Source organism: Triticum dicoccoides, chromosome 5B (assembly GCF_002162155.2).
Source record: "Triticum dicoccoides isolate Atlit2015 ecotype Zavitan chromosome 5B, WEW_v2.0, whole genome shotgun sequence".
Taxonomy (NCBI): Eukaryota; Viridiplantae; Streptophyta; class Magnoliopsida; order Poales; family Poaceae; genus Triticum; species Triticum dicoccoides.
In genome coordinates, this window is record NC_041389.1 from 230,460,427 (window position 1) to 230,463,611 (window position 3,185).

A 3,185-nucleotide genomic window follows, 5' to 3' on the forward strand; every position below is an offset into this window, starting at 1 on the left:
ACTTTTTTTTGGCATATGCAAAAAGACCAAAAATTAAGTCGTAAAACGCTATTTAGAAGCACTTAAATTTGTCTTTTTACGGAGACAAAACTAAAGACATTTTTTCACAAAACTTTGTGCCACGCACACGCATTTGTCAACATGTATGCGTGGAATTTTCTTTTGAATTTCTCAACATTTTGAAATGTGTTTAAAATGTACTTTTTTAAAAGTGGGTGCATATGCCCATGGGTTCACCAGGTGCAGACTCGGGCGGAACGTGAAACCCTAACGCGCATATATACATTTCTTTCGACCGAACCCCGGAGCAACCGCTGTAGCTCTCTTGTCCCTCCCCTTACTAAGTGTCAAAGTCGCTCGCCGCTCTTTCTCGTCGCCGGCACCGATCCTCTCGGCCGACCCGCACTGGCGCTCTCACCGAGCTCACCGTCCTCAGCTGTCGCCAAGCTCCACCACGCGGTTCCCCTCGCCGAGCCACTCCACCGCCCCCCTCCCGCCGCTGTCGCCTAGCTCGCCCGAGCCACTCCGGTCGGTGCGAACTCGCCGGGCATCCCTTCGCCCGTTGAGTCCCACCGTCGCCGCCGGGCTGCAAGCTGCGCGCCATGGAACATGAGGAGGTGAGGGATTGTTTCTCTTAAAAAAAAATCGAGAAGTTGTTTTTTGCATTCCTTAACCTTTTACGATTAATCATCTCATGGTTATCTTTTGCAATCTCTTCACCTGGAACAAATATTATTTCAAGCTGAATGAAATTATCATATTTAGGTGTGGGCTGAATCATATGTGTATAGTTTCAAAGTGAATGGATTTCTCAGATTCAAGTCTGATCTGAATTTCCCCTCCTTATTTTTGATCATATATGCATACTAATCATTCAAAGTAAGCACTAAGAAATACATATTGGCATGCTCAGGGCGATGCAAAACCGAGGTTGAATCATACTTTCTAGAACACATCAAAAACAGAGAAAGTTTCGATTCTTTGACACCTAAAGGCAAGTAGAGAAACATGAACGTCCAGGAAGTACAAACATAATGGAAGAAACTTAGAATCTTAGATTCGTGTCTTTATATACACTCAACTACAACTAACTGACTCGGGACTTTTTTTTCTTGAAATAAACATCACACTTTATTAATTGGAAATAAGAGTTACATCATCAATAAGAAAAGATACAATATCCTCCATAGGCTCCTCACACCAATCCCTAGTCTCTGAAAATTTTGCTAGTCTAGCAAGTTCATGAGCAACCTTATTTGCTTCCCTATTACAATGTTCAAACCTAGTAACAGAAAAATCACATGCCATAAAATAGCAATCGTCAAACACTGCCGCTGCTGCACCCGCTGATTGTCCTCCATTTTTCATTGTGTCAATCACTTCCATATTATCAGAGTTAACAATAAGGCGATTGCAACCAGCCTTCTGTGCAAGGATTAAGCCAAACCTTAGAGCTAGTCCTTCTCCTGTTAATACATCAACACACCAATCAATCCTCCAATTTCCGCCAACAATGAACCCTCCTTTGTCATCTCTGAGGACAACCCCTGCCGTGCTCCTAAGCAGATCGTGATCAAAGGAAGCATCAACATTTAGTTTCACAAAACCCATAGGAGGTCTGCTCCATCCCCTTGTTTTACTGGTTGCCTTAGGGGAGTGTACATTAACGTAGTTCGCCGTTATAGCACGAGCCCATCGAAGTTTGATGTGCATCTTGAGACTTTCCTTCATGAACCAGTTTACGTCTATCCCACCATAGATACCAAGTTGTTATAGCAATCAATTCACGTACGTTCTGGAGTCCCAATACAAATAATTCTTGGTTTGGCAACTGACTCGGGACTTAATTAGGAGTCATTGTGTGTTTGCGCCCGGACGTATGATTACTGATAATATTCTAGTGGCGTATGAATGCTTCCATACAATTAAGAAAAAAAAGAATGGTAAAGAGGGCCTATGCACTATCAAATTGGACATGCACAAAGCGTATGGCGAAGTAGAGTGGTCTTTTCTAAAGGAAATTATGCTCAAACTGGGTTTCCAAGAGAACCGGGTAAATCTTATTATGCAATGTGTATCCTCTGTGAAATATCGTGTTCGTTTCAATACGGAAGAAACTGAGAGTTTTAAACCCACTAGAGGATTGAGGCAAGGAGATCCTCTCTCTCCATACTTATTCTTATTATGTACGGAGGGACTGATTGCCCTTTTAGCAAATGCGGAGGAGAATGAAAATATTTCTAGAATAAAGGTCAGTAGAGATGCACCATCGGTTTCAAACCTTCTCTTTGCGGATGATTCTCTGATCCTTATGAAAGCAAAAACTATGAACGCGGAGGCTTTGAAATCAGTTTTGGATTTATATTGTGCCTCATCGGGGCAAATGGTAAGTGTTTAAAAGTCTAGTATTTTCTTTAGTCTCAATACAAAGGTGAAAGATAAGGCGCAAATTTGTACAATTCTGAATATTATGACTAAAGCACTTAATGATAAATATTTGGGTTTGCCTGTAAATGTGGGTATGGACAAAAGTGATTGCTTCCAATTCCTAATCGATCAAATTATCATGAAATAAGTGGATGGAAAGAAACATTATTATTCGCTGGAGGAAAGCAAATCTTGCTCAAATCTGTTGTACAAGCTATCCCAGCTTATGCCATGTCCGTCTTAAAAATTCCTAAAAAAATTTGTAAAGGAATTATTGATGCGATGTCGCAATTTTGGTGGAATGACGAGGACAACAAGAGAATGCATTGGATGGCATGGTCGAAAATGTGTGTACCAAAAATTCAGGGAGGTATGGGTTTTAGATATATACATTGTTTCAATCTGGCTTTGTTAGCCAAACAGGCATGGCGCCTGATTGATAATCCTGAGTCCTTATGTGCATTGATCTTAAGAGCTAAATATTTCTCGAAAGGGGATTTAATGAATGCAAAACTAAGAAAGGGCTCCTCTTTTACTTGGCAAAATGTTATGGCGGGAGTAAACTCGCTAAAAAGTGGTTATATCTGGCGGGTTTGAAATGGACAAAATATTGACATTTGGAGAGATGCATGGATCCCGAATTGTGCGAATAGGAGGGTTATTACTCCGAGAGGGGGGCACCTTCTGTCCAGGGTTTCTAATCTCATTGATCCAGTCACGGATTCTTGGGATGAAGATTTGGTGAGACAAACGTTGTG

The 3,185-nt window shown here is 41.4% G+C and overlaps 1 protein-coding gene across 1 annotated transcript in view; it reads left to right on the forward strand.

Moving 5' to 3' along the window:
- The first annotated feature begins 300 nt into the window (after positions 1-300).
- Positions 301-3,185, forward strand: part of LOC119308173 — a 24,970-nt gene continuing 22,085 nt past the window's right edge. The window contains exon 1 of the transcript XR_005149886.1: positions 301-617. The gene's annotated coding sequence lies outside the window, so the exon portion shown is untranslated. The remainder of the gene's footprint in view (positions 618-3,185) is intronic.